We start from the raw sequence: 20,214 nt of genomic DNA, 5'->3' as shown, positions 1-20,214 counted from the left end.
AATACCATCTCTATTTGCTGATATCATTACATCTCCTTTTCTTAAAACAAAAGTATTTTACTTTTAACTAACAACATGTTTTCTTTGTATTAATCTGCATTTTAACTGTAACACTTAATGAACTTACATTATCATTATCATGATCAAGGTTTTTTAACCTTGCTTTGTGTGTTCACATGAAATATGTCAATACACTAGAACTTGAAGAAAGAATAAGATAACATTACTTCCTTCTATAACAATAGTCCTTAAATTTGCTCAATGAGTCTCTCAGGAGGCTTCACGTGTCTTGAGGATTTTCTGATTGATTGTCCTTGAATCTGAGTTGTTGCCTCAGATGATGTGTTCTGAGCTGTGTGATCAGTTGTTCAACAGTATCAGTCTCTTGACCTGCTGTGGCTGGTCCCATGAGAAGATCTCGATGATTTCTTCTCAGAACAGCACCCTCATCTGTCTGAATGGTGTATGATCTTGGTTGAACTTCACTCAGGACAGTTCCCTTCTGAGTCCATGTGTTTGTTTTGTCTTTGAACCTTACTTGGTCACCAGTGTGGAGTTCAGGTAGGTTTTGTGTTCCTCTGTCATAGTAGTACTTTTGCTTTTCTTTCTGTTGTTCTTTGAACTTCCTCAGTTTCTCCCCCTCTTTTGTTTTCAGGAGGTTCTCCGGGATGGGTAGGTTTGACCTTAGCCGACATCCCATCAGGAGTTGGGCTGGTGACTTACCACACTCGAGCGGCATTGTGCGGTATACAAGCATGCTTTGGTAGAAGTCAGTTCCACTGTCTTTTGCCTTGTACATCAGTCTTTTCACTGTCTGGACCAATTTTTCCACTAGTCCATTGGACTGTGGATAGTGAGGACTTGACGTTGTGTGGACAAAGTCCCACTCTTTGGCAAAGTGTCGGAAACTTGCATTGTAAAACTGGGGTCCGTTGTCTGTGAAGACCTCGCTTGCCACGCCATGTCTGGAGAATATGGCTTTCATACATGTTATCACAGCATCTGCAGTGGTGGTGTACAGTCTACAAACCTCTGGATACAGGGAGTAATAGTCTGTGACTACAAGATAGTCCTTCCCTTGACATACGAATAGGTCAGCGCCTACCTTCTGGTAAGGTCTGTCTGGTGCTGGGTGTGGCTTTAGTGGTTCTACCGGATTGCTTGCTTGATATTTCAGGCATATTGTGCAGTTTGACACCTCATTTGTCACATCTTGGTTGATTCGTGGCCAGTACATCACCTCTCGTGCTCTTTTCTTACACTTTTCGATTCCCAGATGTCCTCCATGCATCTTTTTTAACATCTCTTTTCTCAGACTCTTTGGGATAACTATTTTACTTCCTTTGTAGATGATGTCTTCGACCACTGATAGTTTCGCCCTGCAGTTCCAGTACTCTGCCATGTCAGGTGAGCAGTCTTGCTTCATGTTGGGCCATCCATCCAAGATGCTTTTTCTCAGTCATCTCATTGTTTCATCTTTGTTTGTCTCAGTCTTTATGAGCTCCATTTTTGCATCTGCTATGGGCAGTGCACTTGTGATCATGTCCACGTAGGCGTTCACTTTTTCATCCATTGTGGTGTTTGTGGGCTCACTTGGGTCAACAGCTCTGGACAACGTGTCTGCTGTATACATCAGCTTACCCGGTGTGTACGCTGATGTGCCTCAATAATTCTGAGACTCGAAGTTAGCAGAACAAAAACAAGGCTTTTATTAACTTAGAACGTAACACGTAAGCGAGAGAGATGTCGTCCTTCTGGAGACGGAGGCCAGACTGAACTAGCTTACAAACGGGGCCAGGTATGGGCGCAGCCCTACACACAGCACATTCCAGCACATTCCAGTATACAATACAGCACATTCCAGTACACAATACAATGAGGTCTGGGGGAAGGGAAATGACACTGAAACCGATCTCAGTCACAGGCAGTGATGAATGGAAGTATTTCATCACATTCACCCCTTCTATAGATTTAGTCTGTTCGGGGGTTTGATAGTCCTCTGCGACCGACGTGGCTGTTGCGGTGCCGCGGGTGTCGGCTGGGTGTCCCCGGTAGCCTCCTGGGTCTCTGCCGGGGGTGCCGCCAGGGTTGTTGAAGGGGTAGTTGGTGGGGGTGCCATTGGTCGGTGTTCTTCCGGGGGTGATGAAAGAGTAGTGGGTGGGTAAGAGTTGCTGTGATCGTCGTTGCCGCTATTGCCGTGGTCGTTGTCGATGCCGTCTGGGGCGACGTCTTTTATGGACACGGTGTCCTCCCTTCCGTCGGCGTGCCGGACATATGCGTATTGGGGGTTGGTGTGGAGTAGGTGTACTGGCTCCACGAGAGGGTCCGTCTTGTGGCCCCTCACATGCCTTCGCACGAGTACCGGACCTGGGGTGGAGAGCCATGACGGCATGGATATGCCTGAGGTGGATTTCCGGGGAAAGACAAACATTCGTTCATGAGGCGTGGTATTAGTGGCCGTACACAATAGCGACCGTATCGAATGGAGCACATCCGAGAGGACTTCCTGCCAGCGGGAGATAGGGAGGCCCTTGGTCCTTAGAGCTAGAGTGACTGCTTTCCATACTGTCCCGTTCTCTCGCTCCACTTGGCCGTTACCCCGGGGGTTGTAGCTGGTGGTACGGCTCGTGGCGATCCCCCTGGACAGCATGTACTGGCGTAGCTCTTCACTCATGAAGGACGCCCCCCTATCCGTATGGATGTAGCTCGGCATACCGAACAGGCAGAACAGGCTGTTGAGGCATTTAATGACCGTGGCGCTGGTCATGTCTGGGCAGGGGAAGGCGAATGGGAACCGGGAGTATTCGTCCACAATGTTCAGGAAGTAAACATTGCGGTCGACGGACGGGAGGGGGCCCTTGAAATCTAAGCTGAGCCGCTCAAAGTGCCGTGTAGCTTTGATTAAGTGGGCTCTATCTGGGCGGTAGAACCGAGGCCTGCACTCAGCGCAAGTGCGGCAGTTCCTGGTCAGGGACCGAACTTCCTCAATCGAGTAGGGTAAGTTACGGGACTTTATGAAGTGGAACAGCCACGTGACCACTGGGTGGCAGAGGTCATTGTGGAGGGTCTGTAGCCGATCCCCGGTGGCGCTGGCACACATCCCTCGTGAGAGGGCGTCAGGGGATTCGTTAAGGGCCCCTGGCCGGTAAATGATGTCGTACTCGAAGGTGGAGAGCTCGATCCGCCACCTAAGAATCTTATCATTTTTAATCTTCCCCCTCTGTTTATTATTGAACATAAACGCTACCGACCGCTGGTCGGTAAGTAGGGTGAAGCGTTTGCCGGCTAGGTAGTGGCGCCAGTGGCGCACTGCCTCCACGATGGCTTGGGCCTCCTTTTCCACGGAGGAGTGTCTGATCTCGGGCCCTTGGAGGGTCCTCGAGAAGAAAGCTACGGGCCGCCCCGCCTGGTTGAGGGTGGCCGCCAAGGCGAAGTCGGACGCATCACTTTCCACTTGAAATGGAGTGTTCTCGTCCACTGCCTGTAGCGTGGCCCGCTCAATATCCTGCTTAATGCTTTTGAAGGCGGCGTGGGCCTCAGCAGAGAGCGGGAAAGAGGATGCTTTCAAGAGGGGGCGGGCTTTGTCGGAGTAGTTGGGGACCCATTGGGAATAATAAGAAAATAACCCCAGGCACCTTTTCAGGGCTTTGGGAGTGTTGGGCAGAGGCAGCTCCCGTAGGGGGCGCAATCGGTCGGGGTCTGGTCCGATTTCCCCATTCTCCACCACGCTGCCTAGTATGCAGAGGCGCGTGGTGTTGTAAACGCACTTGTCCTCGTTGTAGGTGAGGTTGAGTTTTTGTGCGGTTTTCAGGAACCTCTCGAGGTTCGAGTCGTGATCCTGCTGGTTGTGACCGCAGATGGTGACGTTGTCGAGGTAGGGGAAGGTTGCCTGCAAGTGGTGGTCATCGACCATGCGGTCCATCTCCCTCTGGAAGACCGAGACCCCATTCGTCACCCCAAAGGGGACTCTGAGGAATTGGTGGAGGCGTCCGTTCGCCTCGAAGGCGGTGTACGGGTGGTCCTCTGGTCTGATAGGGAGCTGGTGGTACGCTGACTTGAGGTCGATGGTGGAGAACACCCGGTATTGGGCGATTTGGTTCACCATTTCTGATATGCGGGGTAGCGGGTAGGCGTCTAGTAGGGTGTACCTGTTGATCGTTTGACTATAGTCGATCACCATCCGTTTCTTCTCGCTACCCCTTACCACTACCACTTGGGCGCGCCACGGGCTGTTGCTGCGTTCAATAATGCGCTCTTTCAGGAGCCTGTCTACCTCGGTCGCGATAAACCGCCTGTCCTCCCAGCTGTACCTCCTGCTTTTGGTCGCTATTGGCCGGCAGTTAGGGGTAAGGTTCGCGAATAGCGAAGGCGGCTTTACCTTCAGGGTAGCCAGACCGCACACTGTGAGGGGCGGCTGGGACCCACCGTACTTGAGCGTGATGCTTTGGTGGTTGCACTGGAAATCCAGGCCCAAGATCACGCTCGCACATAGGTTCTTCATGATTAATACTTTAAAATTATCATATACAGTTCCGTTAACGCACAATTGTACCGTGCAGTAACCCAGAATGGTCGATGTCTGGGTTTTGTCAGCCATAGAGATGGTACCCTGAGTAGGGACCACCTTTAGGGAGAGTTGTTGTGCCAGTTCCGGGTGGATAAAGCTCTCCGTGCTTCCACTGTCAATTAAGCATTTAACCCGGCACCCGTTTACCTCGATGTCCACCATTGATCTGGATAGCGGGTGCGGCCTGGTCTGGTCCACTGTGACCGATGCCACTGTAGGGCCCTGATCGATACAAGATGGCGTCCACGCTGTCTGCTCACAAGATGGCGGACCCCACGAGGTCAGGCAAGATGGCGTCCAAGATGGCCGCTCCCACGGCGCACACGCGGCGGTGGCGGGTTTTCCGGCGGTTGGTTTTCCGGCGGGGTTCCCTCTGCACACCTTCACAAAGTGCCCCTTCTTACCGCACTTAAAGCAGGTGGTGCCTTTCGCCGGGCACAGGTTTCTGGTGTGCTTTGGCTGCCCGCAGAAGTAGCAGTTGGGTCCCTGACGCGTCGCGGCTGTCGTAGGGCTTCTGGGGAGAGAGCGGGGCCCAGCCGGTGTCGGGCTGTCGGGCGGGGAAGATGCCTTCCAAGATGGCGGCGCCCTCGGTGCACACGTGGCGGCGTGGACGGCGCGGGCTGAAGAGTAGGCGTCCGAGTTTCTCTGGGCCACATCCAGGGATCGCGCGGTGTCCGCAGCCTGTTTCAGGTCCAACCCCGTTTTTTCCAGCAGTCTTTGCCGGATGTAAGTGGAGCTGAGGCCTGTGATGAAGGCATCGCGAACGAGCTCGTCAGTGTACACTGCAGCTTTTACATCTCGGCACTTTCAGTCTTTGCCAAGCATTTTCAGGGTGCTTAGGAACTCCTCCACCGATTCCCCAGGTCGCTGTGCGCGGGTGGCGAGCAGGTGCCTAGCATACACCTCATTCGTAGGCTGCTGGTAATGCGCCTTTAAGATGTCGCAGGTGGCCAGGTACGTCTCGGCATCTTGGATGAGGGGGTAAACCCGGTGGCTTACCCAATTCCGCAGAATTCCGAGTCTCATCCTCGCAGCGTCCGTAGCGTCTTTGACGGCTGCGGAATTGTCCAGGAAGAATTCCATACACTCAAACCAGTGTCCGAAGCGTGCTGATGCGTCTGGAGCATGTTGATCCAAATCCAAACGTTCGGGTTTCAGGAGTTGATCCATCGTGTTGAAAAATAAGTTAATAAAATTGATGTGCCTCAATAATTCCGAGACTCGAAGTTAGCAGAACAAAAACAAGGCTTTTATTAACTTAGAACATAACACGTAAGCGAGAGAGATGTCGTCCTTCTGGAGACGGAGGCCAGACTGAACTAGCTTACAAACGGGGCCAGGTATGGACGGAGCCCTACACACAGCACATTCCAGCACATTCCAGTATACAATACAGCACATTCCAGTACACAATACAATGAGGTCTGGGGGAAGGGAAATGACACTGAAACCGATCTCAGTCACAGGCAGTGATGAATGGAAGTATTTCATCACAAAAGCAACATTCAGTGTATAGCGTTGCAGCCTGATCATCATTCTTTGTATTCTAAGCGGACAGCTATTTAGTGGCTTTAGGAACAATGCAATCAAGGGCTTATGGTCAGTCTCTACACTGATTGCTTGTCCTGCCTGTGGTAAACCACTTTTATCGTTCACTATCGTTACACTATGGTTATCACTGTTTATATCGTTACACTATGGTTATCACTGTTTACACTGTTGTATCACTACACAAGGTCACCTCTTGCCACGCTGTTATACCTGGGCTGACCACAGCTGCCTCCGCCCATGGCTCCGCCTGCTTGCCCAGGTATAAAGGTGGTTGACTGGCTGGTATTCCTCCTTGTTGGATCCGATCACCCACGAGGGTGGGCTCTGTTATTTAGCCAATAAAAACCTATAGTTACTAACTTAACTCGTCACTTTTCATGAACTGAATTGATAGGTATATCAATTTTATTGGCTAAATTTTGAAATGTCTACAACGGAGCAGCCAAACGACCAGTCAGACGTACAGTCCCAGCCAAACGGCCATCTACAACAGCCCCAGCAGCCGGCCTGGCTACGAGCCCTCCGGCCACCGTACCTGGATCTAAACCCACAGGCTGCGAATTCAGCCCTCGACTTCGAACACTGGCTGAGCTGCTTCGAAGCCTACCTGGGAGAATCCGGCGTGCCTCCGGCATCCAAACTAAGAGTTCTGACCGCTCAGGTGAGCCCTAAAGTATTTGCACTCATCCGGGACATTGCCACATACGAGGACACCCTCAACCTGCTAAAAGAACAGTATCGGAGCCCTGTAAACTCAATGTACGCCAGGCATCTCCTAAGATCCCGCTCGCAACAGCCAGGAGAGTCGGTTGATGATTTCTTACGGGCGCTGCAAATACTCGGCAGGGACTGTGACTTTAAAGCCGTAACAGCTGCAGAACATACAGATGGAAACATCCGAGATGCCTTCGTGAAAGGCCTTCGGTCAGACTACTCACGGCAAAGACTGCTGGAATCAAAGGACCTCGACCTGAAAACAGCTGCTATCCTCGCTCGCTCCTTGGAAGTGGCCCATCGGGACCTCGAGGCGTACTCCAGGTATTGTGCTGCGCGACCCTGGGACTCGGGCCCGACCCCGGCCACAATACCCCTCGCACCGCCGCCTCTGGGACCTACCACAGCGTCGGTGTCCCGGAACCGATCGGGACCGCCACCCCCGGTACCGGCTGCGACATCGGAGCCACGCGATCGGGCCGCCGGCTGCTTCTTCTGTGGCCAGGCGAAACACCCGAGGGCGCGCTGCCCTGCAAGAAACGCGACCTGCTCCGACTGCCACAAGAAAGGCCACTTCGCGAAGGCCTGCAGGGGGAAAGCCACAGACGCCAGCAGTGCCTCATGCGAGTTGTGGGGGCGGCCATCTTTCATCAAGGCCACAGATGCCAGTATCCCCTCGTGTGAGTCATGGGGTGGCCATCTTTGATCAAGGCCACCGACGCCGGCAGTGCCTCATGTGAGTTGTGGGGGCGGCCATCTTCTCCGCCATTTTATTCAACGTCGTGTGCGCCGCCATTTTGTTCACCACACTCGACCACCACCTTGTCTCCAGACCTGACCACCACCTTGTCTCCAGACCTGACCACCGCCTCACCCGCAGACTACAGCAGCTCGCTCAGCCATACACTAGCCTCCGTCACACTTGACCAAGCTCGCCCGCATCACCTGTCCAAGTCCATGATGGACATCAAAGTAAACGGCCACGCCATGACCTGCCTGTTCGACAGCGGAAGCACGGAGAGTTTCATCCATCCAGACACGGTGAGCCACTACTCCCTCACTGTCCGGCCAACGCGCAACCGGATCTCGATGGCGTCGAGGTCCCATTCTACAGACATCAGCGGCTACTGTGTTGTGACCCTGTCGGTTAGGGGCACGGAGTATAAAAATTTTAAACTTCTCGTCCTGCCCCAGCTCTGCGCTGCCGTCCTACTAGGGCTGGATTTCCAATCCCACCTTCAAAGTGTCACTTTGGCATACGGTGGACCCCTCCCCCCACTCACAGTCTACAACCAGCAGCTTTTAAACCGGCCACCACGTACCACCTGCGGCCTATCCACCCTCAAGGTCCCGCCCCCCTCCCTGTTCGCTAACCTCACCCGCAACTGTAAACCCGTCGCTACCAAGAGCAGGCGGTACAGCGCCGGGGACAGAGCTTTTATTAGCTCCAAGGTGCAGCGGCTCCTGAAGGAGGGCATCATCGAGGGAAGCAACAGCCCCTGGCGTGCCCAGGTCGTAGTCGTTAAGACCGGCGATAAACACCGCCTGGTCATCGACTACAGCCAAACCATAAACCGGTACACCCAGCTGGACGCATACCCACTTCCCCGCATATCTGATATGGTCAATCAGATTGCACAGTACCGGGTATTCTCTACCATCGACCTTAAGTCGGCCTATCACCAACTCCCTATCCGCCCTGAGGACCGCCAGTATACCGCCTTCGAGGCGAATGGCCGCCTCTACCACTTCCTTAGGGTTCCCTTCGGCGTCACCAACAGGGTTTCGGTCTTCCAAAGGGAGATGGACCGGATGGTTGACCAGAACGGGCTGCATGCCACGTTCCCTTATCTAGATAACGTCACCATCTGCGGCCGCGACCGGCAGGGCCATGATGTTAATCTGGGGAGATTCCTCCGTACGGCCCAACGGCTGAACCTCACCTACAATAAGGAGAAATGTGTGTTTAACACCTCGCACCTTGCCATCCTCGGCTGCGTAGTAGAGAACGGAGTCATCGGCCCCGACCCCAAAAGAATGCGCCCCCTCATGGAGCTTCCCCTCCCCCACTGTCCAAAGGCGCTGAAGAGAACCCTGGGGCTCTTCGCCTACTATGCCCAATGGGTGCCCAATTATGCGGACAAAGCCAGACCCCGCATGAAGTCCACCTCCTTCCCCCTGACGGCAGAAGCATGCGCAGCCTTCTCCCTCATAAAGGGAGACATTGCTAAGGCCACAATGCACGCGGTGGATGAGTCTATCCCTTTCCAAGTGGAGAGCGATGCATCCGACTTCGCCCTAGCTGCAACCCTTAACCAGGCGGGGAGACCTGTGGCCTTCTTCTCAAGGACCCTCCAGGGCCCTGAGATCCGACACTCTTCGGTCGAGAAGGAGGCCCAGGCGATCGTGGAGGCAGTACAATGCTGGAGGCATTACCTGGCAGGCAAACGATTTACCCTCCTCACCGACCAGCGCTCGGTCGCTTTTATGTTTAATAACAAGCTGAGGGGCAAAATCAAGAACGACAAGATCTTGAGGTGGAGAATCGAGCTCTCCACCTACGATTATGATATCTTGTACCGGCCTGGTAAACTGAACGAACCCCCAGATGCTCTATCACGAAGTACATACGCCAACGCGCAAATTGATAGACTGCAGACCCTCCACAACGACCTCTGCCACCCCGGGGTCACCAGACTTTACCACTTCATTAAGGCCCACAACCTGCCCTACTCCATCGAGGAGGTCAGGACCATGACCAGGAACTGCCAAACCTGTGCCGAATGCAAACCGCATTTCTTTAGGCCGGACAGAGCAAGCCTGATCAAGGCCACCCGCCCCTTCGAGCGCTTGAGCATCGATTTTAAGGGGCCCCTCCCGTCCTCTGACCGTAATGTGTACTTCCTCAACATTATTGATGAGTGCTCCCGTTTCCCCTTTGCCTTCCCCTGCCCAGACATGACCAGTACCACGGTCATCAAATGCCTGAACGACCTCTTCGCCTTGTTCGGGTTCCCGAACTATATACATAGCGACCGGGGCTCATCCTTCATGAGCGAGGAACTTCACCAGTTCCTACTAGCGAGAGGTATTGCTGCAAGCAGGACCACCAGCTACAACCCCTGAGGGAACAGCCAGGTGGAAAGAGAGAACGCGACTGTCTGGAAGGCCGTTCTCTTAGCCTTAAAGTCTAAGGGCCTCCCAACCTCTCGCTGGCAGGAAGTCCTCCCGGCAGCGCTGCATTCCATCCGATCACTGCTTTGCACTGCCATTAAAGCCACCCCCCATGAACGAATGTTTGTTTTCCCCAGGAAGTCGACTACGGGAACCTCGCTACCAACATGGCTGACTTCTCCGGGGCCCGTCTTGCTGCGAAAGGACGTGAGGGCCCATAAAATGGACCCCCTGGTCGAGAGGGTGGACCTCCTGCACGCCAACCCCCAGTACGCCTATGTGGCATACCCAGACGGGCGGGAGGACACAGTCTCCTTACGAGACCTCGCACCCTCGGGCACCCCTGAGACACCACCGTTACCCCCCACCACCCCCCCAAATCCAGCCCAGGTAGACGGCATGCCGGAACCCCACGAGCCTTCGCCGATCATGCAGACACCAGCATTAACATCGGATACTGCACCACCGCCGCCGCTGCTGCGACGATCAGAAAGGCTTACGAGGCCTCCGGACAGACTGACATACCCGAACTGGTAGTACACTTCACCCCGCCGGACACAAATTTAAACAAGGGGTGAATGTGGTAAACCACTTTTATCGTTCACTATCGGTACACTATGGTTATCACTGTTTATATCGTTACACTATGGTTATCACTGTTTACACTGTTGTATCACTACACAAGGTCACCTCTTGCCACGCTGTTATACCTGGGCTGACCACAGCTGACTCCGCCCATGGCTCCGCCTGCTTGCCCAGGTATAAAGGTGGTCGACTGGCTGGTATTCCTCCTTGTTGGATCCGATCACCCACGAGGGTGGGCTCTGTTATTTAACCAATAAAAACCTATAGTTACTAACTTAACTCGTCACTTTTCATGAACTGAATTGATAGGTATATCACTGCCACAAACTGGTGAAATCTTTCACAGGCGTATGTGATGCTGAGCAGCTCCTTTTCTATTTGAACATATCGCATCTCCGCGTCTGTCATTGAGCACGATGCATATGCAATAGGTTGCCAGTAGTCATATTTTTGCAGAAGAACGGCACCGAGCCCACTCTGTGATGCTTCTGATGATATCTTGATGGGTCTCGCTGGGTCATAAAACCTCAGAACTGGTTCCTCTGTGAGCAGTTTCTTTAGATCGCCCCATGACTTCTCATGCTCATGATTCCATTCCCATTCTATGTTCTTTTCAGTTAGTCTTCTCAGTGGCGCCATCTTTTCTGAGAGGTTGGATATGAATTTCCCCATGTAGTTGATCATTCCATTAAACCTCTGCACGTCCTTTTTGCATTGTGGCTTTGGCATATTCTCAATGGCGGACACCTTTCTGGGATCTGGTCTGATGCCCTCACTGCTAAGGATATCTCCCACGAATGTCAGTTCTGTCACCCCAAGCTGGCATTTCTCTCTATTCAGCTTCAGGTTTGTTTTCCTTGTTGCTTCCAGCACTTTTTTCAGTCTCTCGTCATGCTCAGTTCTCATGGTTCCCCATACTATGATGTCATCCATTGATGTATCAACTCCCTCCAGGTGCTCATAGATCATATGGATAGTTTTGTGATACACTTCAGGAGCTGAGGCAGTGCCAAATGGTAACCTTAGGAATCTGTATCTGCCAAATGGACTGTTGAACGTGCACAGTCTTGAACTTGCTTCGTCCAGCTTCATCTGCCAAAATCCTGATGATGCATCTAACTTGCTGAAATATTTTGCATTTGCAAACTGTGCCATGATTTCCTCACGTGTAGGAAGCTTGAAGTGCTCTCTCTTTATTGCTCTGTTTAGATCTCTTGGATCCAGGCAAATTCTGAGCTTTCCATTCTTTTTGTCCACAACGACGAGGGAACTCACCCACTCAGTTGGCTCATCTATCTTCTGAATCACGTTCAGGCTTTCCATCCTGTCCAACTCTGCCTTCAGTTGCTTTTGAAGAGCAAACGGAACTTTTCTGCATGGATGTATGACCGGTGTCATACTTTTATCTACTCTGATCGTGTGTTCTCCTGGAATGCAGCCTAGACCCTTAAATAGGTCTTTGTACTCTTTCATGAGTTCATCATAGACTGTCTCTCCTTCGCTTTCCACAACGAGGACTCTCTTTACCAGGTTCAGTCTCTCACAGGCTATTAAACCTAGTATGGCTTGCACCTCCTTTGGCACCACGATTAATGCTAACGTGTGCTCTCTGTCCTTGTGTGTCACTTTGACAATGCATCTTCCTTTCACTGGTATTTCAGTACCTGAGTATCCTGTCACTTTCACTTTGATTCCATGTATCTTTGGTCTGGGTCTAATTTTCTTAAAATCAGTCTCTGATATCACATTAACTTGTGCTCCAGTATCTAATTTAAATGGAATGTGTATGTCATTCACTTTTAGTGTCAACATCCAGTCTCTTTCTTCTTTTTTGTTTTCAGACACAACATCTACATAGAACTCCTCTATCTCGCTTTCATCTACTGTATGGACCTTGCTTTGTTGCACTTGGTTCTTGCAGCAACGGGCATAATGGTTGTTTTTGTTGCAACTATTGCATTTTTTACCATATGCTGGACACTTTTTTGGTGGATGCTGTGTACCGCATCGACTACATGACTTTTGATTGCCCCTTTCATTTTTGTTCGCTGGCCACACCTCTTTTTTCACATTGGCGCTCTTTTTGTTAAACGGTTTGTATCCGTTCATTCTCACTGCATCCACGTTGCAGCTATTGTCACTGAACAGCTCCTTTGTCTGCAACTTCACAGTCTCTGTAGCCCTACACAGTGCTATGGCTTTTCCCAGGTCTAGATCTTGCTCTCTTAGCAGTCTTTCCCTTAGACCATTATCCGGAATACCACACACCAGTCTGTCTTTTATCAGCGAGTCTGTCAGTCCCCCAAATTCACATGATTTGCTTCTGTTTCTCAGTTCAGTCACATACTGATCAATAGTCTCACCCGTTTTCTGAACACATGTGAAAAATCTGTGCCTCTCAAACATCACGTTACGTTTAGGTATGCAGTAGGCCTCAAACTGTTCCATTATTTTATCTAGCTTCATTTTGTCTCCATCAGCAGCGAATGTGAAATTATTATACACCTCCAGCGCTTCATCACCCACGACATGTAAGAACACTGACGATTTCTTATTATTACTTTTCTCGTCAGCTCCGATTGCTGATAAATACAACCCCACACGTTGTTTGAACCTCCTCCAATTTTCAGCCACATTACCTGTCAACTGAAGCGTCGCCGGTGGGTGTAAACCTTCCATTTTTTCACTTCGTTAGCTATTCTCTAATGGTAAGTAACGATGTTCTCTTTTGGCTTGCTAATCTGTGGAGAGCTGATTTAACTTCAGATTTTTTCTCTTCATCTCTTTCAATCACTTCTGACACCATGTATTGATTTCTTTGTGGGTTCAATGACGAGACATTTATGAAAGAGAATGACTTTTAATCTAAAGCTTGTTCAACTCTTTTATACAGCTTTTACAGGAGACACGATGCTTGTGATGCATCTAGAACGAAACTGAAACCAAACTAACTGCCTTGCTTCTCTCGGTCACATGCCCTCTGCTGGTCAGGCACAAGCAATCAATACATGCAAACATGCTATTAAGGCATCATAATCAAACAGGCAAATACCATCTCTATTTGCTGATATCATTACAGGGTTTAGCATCTTTGAAAGTAGATAAATCGCCAGGCCCATACTAAATGTATCCTAGGCTGTTAAGAGAAGCAAGGGAGGAAATAACGGAGACTCTGACCATCATTTTCCAATCCTCTCTGGCTACAGTTGTGGTGCCAGAGGACTAGAGGATTGCTAACATTGTATCATTGTTTAAAAAGGGAGAAAGGGATAGACCGAGTAATTATAGGCCAGTCAGCCTAACCTCAGTGGTGGGCAAATTATTGGAAAAAGTTCTGAGGGACAGTATTAATCATCATTTAGAAAGGCACGGATTAATCAAGGACAGTCAGCGTGGATTTATTAAGGGAAGGTCGTGTCTGACTAACTTGATTGAATTTTTTGAGGAGGTAACTAGGAGGGTCGATGAGGGTAGCGTGTTTGATGTAGTCTACAAGGTCCCACATGGCAGACTGGTCAGAAAAATAAAAGCCCATTGGATCTAAGGGAAAGTGGCAAGTTGGATCCAAAATTGGCTCAGTGCCAGGAAGGAAAGGGTAATGGTCGATGAGTGTTTTTGTGACTGGAAGGCTGTTTCCAGTGGGGTTCCACAGGGCTCAGCACTAGGCCCTTGCTTTTTGTGGTATATATCAATGATTTAGACTTCAATGTAGGGGGCATGATTAAGAAGTTTGCAGATGATACAAAAATTGGCCATGCGGTTGATCGTGAGGAAGAAAGCAGTAGACTTCAGGAAGATATCAATGGACTGGTCAGGTGGGCAGAAAAGTGGCAAATGTAATTCAATCTGGAGAAGTGTGAGATAATGCATATAGGGAGGGCTAAAAAGGTAAGGGAATACACAATAAATGGTAGGATACTGAGAAGTATAGAGGAACAGAGAGACCTTGGAGCGCATGTTCACAGATCCCTGAAGGTAGCAGATAGATAAGGTGGTTAAGAAGGCATACGGTATACTTTCCTTTATTAGCTGAGGCATAGAATATAAGAGCAGGGAGGTTATGCTAGGCCACAGCTAGAATACTGTGTACAGTTCTGGTCACCACATTACAGGAAAGACGTGATTGCACTAGAGAGGATACAGAGGAGATCTACGAGGATGTTGCCAGGACTGGAGAATTTTAGCTGTGAGGAAAGATTGAATTGACTGGGGTTGTTTCCTTTGGAGCAGAGGAGGCTGAGAGGAGATTTAATTGAGGTGTATAAAATTATGGAGGGGCCTAGATAGAGTGGATAGGAAGGACCTATTTCCCCCAGCAGAGAGGTCAATAACCAGCAGGCACAGATTTAAAGTAATTGGTAGAAGGATTAGAGGGGAGTTGAGGAGAACTTGTTTCACCCAGAGGGTGGTGGAGGTCTGGAACTCACTGTCTGAAAGGGTGGTAGAGGCAGGAACCCTCATCAGATTTAGAAAGTTCTTGCATATGCACTTGAAGTGCCATAACCTACAGGGCTACGGACCAAGAGCTGGAAAGTGGGATTAGGCTGGGTAGCTCTTTGTCGGCTGGCACAGACACGATGGGCCGAATGGCCTCCTTCTGTGCCGTAAATTTCTTTGATTCTAAGATTGGTCATTAATTACACTAAACTAGTCCAGTGCTTGTCAGGCAACAAGGATAGCTGGCTTTGGGAAAAAACTGCAGGATTATTGTGTGAAAACTTCATTTATGGTGAATGTAGCAACAATTTGAAGATAATTGTTGGATTATCCAAAATTAAGAATCTGGACTCTAAATATCCTCTGCTATGAACAGATTAGTGATGATCTATCTATTTCTCTATCTCTCTTTCTATCTTTCTATCTATCTATCTCTCTGCACTGGATTGTCAGCCTAGATTATGTGTTCAAGTCCCTGGACTGGGACACGAGTCCTCAGTGGAGAAAGTGGACTGAGGCAAGGCTGACACATATACCAGCAGTCGGTGAGGATAATCCACTGCAGGTAGATAACTAATGTATTTCATTTATTTTAAAAAAATATCTATGAATCCATGGGAAATCCATATATAAAAAGGAATTGTGTCTAGTGTGTTTGTCACACATTCGAAGTGTCCACCACACAAAAAAATCCTGAATGGCTAAAATTTACCAGGAATAAATTAAAACGCACTTGCATCATTATCTCTGAGCATATCTCTTACAAAAGTCTTTCTAAATCAGTGTCCAGTGCCCCCTCCCTCCTCCAGATACCCTTTTCAGCAGCATAACTTATAACTTCTGGCTCACTACATGCCATGCCACAGAAAGTACTCTGGTAAACACTTTGGCTTCATACTTTGTCACACTTAAATGGGAAAAAAAATCAGACAGTGTAAAACAGGCTGCCGATTCACTATTGCCAGTTTTGTGCTACCACACAACACCAATTTCATCCCCCACCTCTTCGAAATGACCCAAGATACTTCTCAGGTAATGAATTATGTTGAAGTGCAGACACTGTTATGTAGGCAAAATAATTAAACAAAGGAAAATATGATAGAGATGTATAATAGACTCCCAGCACAAGTAAAGTTGTGTTGTGTGAATTGACTTATTTAAAAAGAACTGATTAATAACACAATTGAAAGCTGAGGGTAGACAGAGATGAACATGGAAATGTTGTTTGTGGAGTGCAACTGGTCAGGATTTCAATAATGCAGGTTGCAATTCTAGATCTCAGAGATAGTAAGAGCTTTATCTTCTTGTTTTGCCTCTAGATTTTCACTTTTCTCAGGAGATTAAATAAACTGAGTAGAGTCCATGACCGGAATCTTTACCTTGGAGTCGGGTCGGGTGCGTGCAGGCTGCGCAGCGGGTCGGAAACCCGAAGATTTGAACAGTGCGTTCTGCATTTCATGTTTAACTTAATGGCCCCAATTAAACCAGAGATGTGCATTTCCCAGCCCAATTAAATGGAGCATGTCTGATGACATCATCGATGACTCATTTTAGCGCAGCTATTTAAAGCAGCCTTGCACACATCCCATTTGAAGGTTGATGTAGGAGTGCATAAGGTGGTTTCAAGAGCTCTAAATTACGGAATAAGACTGACAAATCTGTGGGTCATGGAGACAATACAGAAGGCAGATTCCTCCCTGGAAGTGCTGGTGCAGGCAGTAAGAGCATGCAGGAAGGTCCCCTTCCCTGGGGATGGACGAAAACAACCACCTAAGGAGACAAAAAGAGCAGGGCTAGAGATCGCAGTGGATGTCAGTAGCAGGAATGTTGTGAGAGGGACGTAGATTCAGAGCCACAAGAGATTCAATGATCTCATGAGGTCAGGAAAGGTGAGTACAATGCCACACTCACCTTTAGCCTGATGTATGTGTCACCCCAACCCCCTCACTCTGCCTTCCCAAGCCTATTCCTGCACATCACACCTCACACCAACCTACCTTGCAGGTGCACCCATCCCTCTCTGTCTATGTACCTACTCACATCCCCACCTGACTAACCACCACTGACATTCACCCTCATCCTAATACAATCATAGCAGGTAACAACACACAAGGAGGCCATTTGGCTTTGGCACCCCACTCCATCATAGTCAACAACAACAACAACAACTTGTATTTATATATTACCTTTAACATAGTAAAACATCCCAAGGTGCTTCACAGGAGTATTATAAGACAAAAAATTTGACACCGAGCCCCATAAGGAGAAATTAGGGCAGGTGACCAATAGCTTGGTTAAAGATGTAGGTTTTAAGGAGCATCTTAAAGGAGGAAAGAGAGGTTGAAAGGCGGAGAGGTTTAGAGAGGAGAGATGAAAGGAGGCATGACGACAGGAGAGAACAGTCAGGGAGGGATAGAGAGAAAAGGAGGAGCGGCAGCCAAAGTGTGCACACGAATGGACCTGGGGAAAAGCTCAGGTTACCATGGATACAGTTGAAGAGAAGAACAGCTCAGAAAGGAGCTGCCAGCCCAGGGGCCATCTTTCAAGTCTCACCCGCTAAAGATGTAACCCATCCATCCCTTACACTCATTCCATCACTCTCACTCAACCTTCTCTTCTTTCCCTCCTTGCAGGAAAACAGAGTCCACAATAAGAGGGAGAGGGAGAGAACCGGAGGTGGAACGTCAGCATCAGCGACCCTAGCAACAGCAGAGGAGGCTGTCTTAGAAGTTTCAGGAGTTGCCAAGCAGCTGGAGGTGGGAGACAGAGAGAGGGGGATATCTCAGCAACCTGGTGACAGAATTACATATCATACAGCTACATGGCATACAGCAGTCACTCATATGGGGACTGATGTCATCAGCCACTGAATGGGCATCATGTGCATAATGGTATCTGTACTCAATCTTCATATGACATATCTAACTCATCTCTTTACTTGCCCACAGGTCCATCAAGCGCCCCACCATATTTATGATGCACATAAATTTGATTCTTTTTACAACTTTCCCGTATTGTCCATTTTTGCCTGCTACCTGGGAAGTGGTTTTGTCACTTGGAGTGAATGGTGAGACATTACTTAACCTCGAGCTTTTTTTTAAAATTTGTTTATGGGATCTGGACGTCACTGGCAAAGCCAGCATTTATTGCCCATCCTTAGTTGCCCTTGAGAAGGTGGTGGTGAGCCGCCTTCTTGAACCGCTGCAGCCCGTGTGGTGATAGTACTCCCACAGTGCTGTTAGGTAGGGAATTCCAGGATTTTGACCAAGTGACGATGAAGGATCAGCGGTATACTTCTAAGTCAGGATAGGGTGTGACTTGGAGGGGAACTTGGAGGTGGTGGTGTTCCCATGCGCCTGCTGCCCTTGTCCTTCCAGGTGGAAGAGATCACGGGTTTGGGAGGTGCTGCCGAAGAAGCCTTGGCGAGTTGCTGCAGTGCATCTTGTAGATGGTACACACTGCAGCCACGATACGCCAGTGGTGGAGGGAGTGAATGTTTAAGGTGGTGGATGGGGTGCCAATCAAGCGGGCTGCTTTGTCCTGAGCTTCTTGAGTGTTGTTGGAGCTGCACTCCTCCAGGCAAGTGGAGAGTATTCCATCACACTCCTTATTTGTGCCTTGTAGATGGTGGAAAGGCTTTGGGGAGTCAGGAGGTGAGGCAATCGCCACAGAATACCTAGCCTGTGACCTGCTCTTGTTGCCACAGTATTTATGTGGCTGGTCCAGTTAAGTTTCTGGTTAATGGTAACTCCCAGGATGTTGATAGTGGAGGATTTGGTGATGGTAATGACACTGAATGTCAAGGGGAGTTGGTTAGACTCTCGCTTGTTGGAGATAGTCATTGCCTGGCACTTGTGTGCCGCTTATCATCCCAAGCCTAAACGTCGTCCAAGTCTTGTTGCATGCGGGCATGGACTGCTTCATTATCTGAGGAGTTGTGAATGGCACTGAACGCTGCGCAGTCATCCACGAAAATCCCCATTTCTGACCTTATGTTGGAGGGAAGGTCATTGATGAAGCAGCTGAAGATGGTTGGGCCTAAGACACTGCCCTGAGGAACTCCTGCAGTGATGTCCTGGGGCTGTGATGATTGACCTTCAACCACCACAACCATCTTCCTTTGTGCTAGGTATGACTCCAGCCAGTGGAGCGTTTTCCCCCTGATTACCATGACTTCAGTTTTACCAAGGCTCCTTGATGCCACACTCGGTCAAATGCTGCCTTGATGTCAACGGCAGTCACTCTCACCTCATCTCTGAAATTCAGCTCCTTTGTCCATGTTTGGACCAAGGCTGTAATGAGGTCGGGAGCCAAGTGGTCTTGGCGGAACCCAAACTGGGCATCAGTGAGCAGGTTATTAGTGTGTAAATGCCGCTTGATAGCACTGTCGATGACACCTTCCATCACTTTGCTGATGATTGAGAGTAGACTGATGGGGCGGTAATTGGCCGGGTTGGGTTTGTCCTGCTTTTTGTGGACAGGACATACCTGGGTAGTTTTCCACATTGTTGGATAGATGCCAGTGTTGTAGCTGTACTGGAACAGCTTGGCTAGAGGCGTGGCTAGTTCTGGAGCACAAGTCTTCAGCACGATAGCCAGGATGTTGTCGGGGCCCATAGTCTTTGCTGTATCCAGTGCACTCAGCTGTTTCTTGATATCACGTGGAGTGAATCGAATTGGCAGAAGACTGGCTTCTGTGATGGTGGGGACCTCAAGAGGAGGCCGATATGGATCATCCACTTGGCACTTATGGCTGAAGTTGGTTGCAAATGCTTCAGCCTTGTCTTTTGCACTCAGGTGCTGGGCTCCACCATCATTGATGATGGGGATATTCTTGGAGCCTCCTCCTCCCGTTAGTTGTTTAATGGTCCACCATCATTCACAACTGGATGTGGCAGGGCTGCAGAGCTTTGATCTGATCAGTTGATTGTGGGATCTGATCCGTTGATTGTCTACAGCATGCTTCTTAGCATGCATGTAGTCCTGTGTTGCAGCTTCCCCAGGTTGGCACCTCATTTTTGGTATGCCTGGTGCTGCTCCTGGCATGCTCTTCTACACTCGTTGTTGAACCAGGGTTGGTCCCCTGGCTTGGTGGAATGAAGGATATGCTGGGCCATGAGGTTACAGATTATGGTGGAATAGGCTGCTGCTGATGGCCCACAGTGCCTCATGCCCAGTTTTGAGCT

This window comes from Somniosus microcephalus, chromosome 9 (assembly GCF_052327205.1).
Source record: "Somniosus microcephalus isolate GS21.2 chromosome 9, FLI_Smic_1.0, whole genome shotgun sequence".
Taxonomy (NCBI): domain Eukaryota; kingdom Metazoa; phylum Chordata; class Chondrichthyes; order Squaliformes; family Somniosidae; genus Somniosus; species Somniosus microcephalus.
The sequence above is the reverse complement of the archived record's forward strand: the minus strand, read 5'-3'. Positions refer to the sequence as shown.